At 53.2% G+C, this 590-nt stretch overlaps 1 non-coding gene across 1 annotated transcript; it reads right to left on the reverse strand.

Annotated features, from left to right (window-relative positions):
- Positions 1-386: 386 nt before the first annotated feature.
- LOC119063857 (small nucleolar RNA SNORA74) lies at positions 387-590 on the reverse strand. Its single transcript, XR_005085253.2, has one exon. It is a non-coding gene; the product is annotated as a small nucleolar RNA SNORA74 (small nucleolar RNA).

Raw genomic sequence — 590 nt, forward strand, 5'->3', positions numbered from 1 at the left:
CCTCAGAGGGTCCGTGGGTTCTCAGAGGCCAGAGAGCTGCTTCCTGCTGTGGGCAATCCACCATCCCCTGGGATATGGTAATGGAGTGACACCCGCATGGTGGGGTCACGCAGCTGCGATCCCGCCACTGTCACAAAAAGTTTGGTCTTCTCCTGTGTGGTTAATCCTAGCAGATGCCTCCTCCATTTCCTTCCTAAGAGAACTGCAGTTCTGTTTGTTCATCCGGCCAAATGCATGTTTATTGGGCAGCACCCTCCCAGCCTTCACCCCCAGGGCTGGGTGAGTCAGGATGACTGTGGTGCAGGAGAGAACAGGTGGGTGAATAACGTTTTCCTGGGTGGGTTTAACATGCTATGACGACCACTAAAACTTTAAAAAAGTGTGTGTGTGTCTTCTCCCATTCTAGAACTAAGCAGCCAAAGCAAATGCTTAGCACACACTCAAGGAAGCACAGTTCTGCCTTGCACCAGCACCAGATGCCACCAGGACAGTGACAGAGGCACCTGGAGGAAGAAGACAGGACAGTCCTCTCCCAGCAGTGTGACACCATCCCAGCGGTGAGTCTGTTTGCACAGCTGACTCCTACTGGG

This window comes from Artibeus jamaicensis, unplaced genomic scaffold, assembly GCF_021234435.1.
Source record: "Artibeus jamaicensis isolate MK-2021 breed Jamaican fruit bat unplaced genomic scaffold, CSHL_Jam_final contig_465, whole genome shotgun sequence".
NCBI classification, from domain to species: Eukaryota; Metazoa; Chordata; class Mammalia; order Chiroptera; family Phyllostomidae; genus Artibeus; species Artibeus jamaicensis.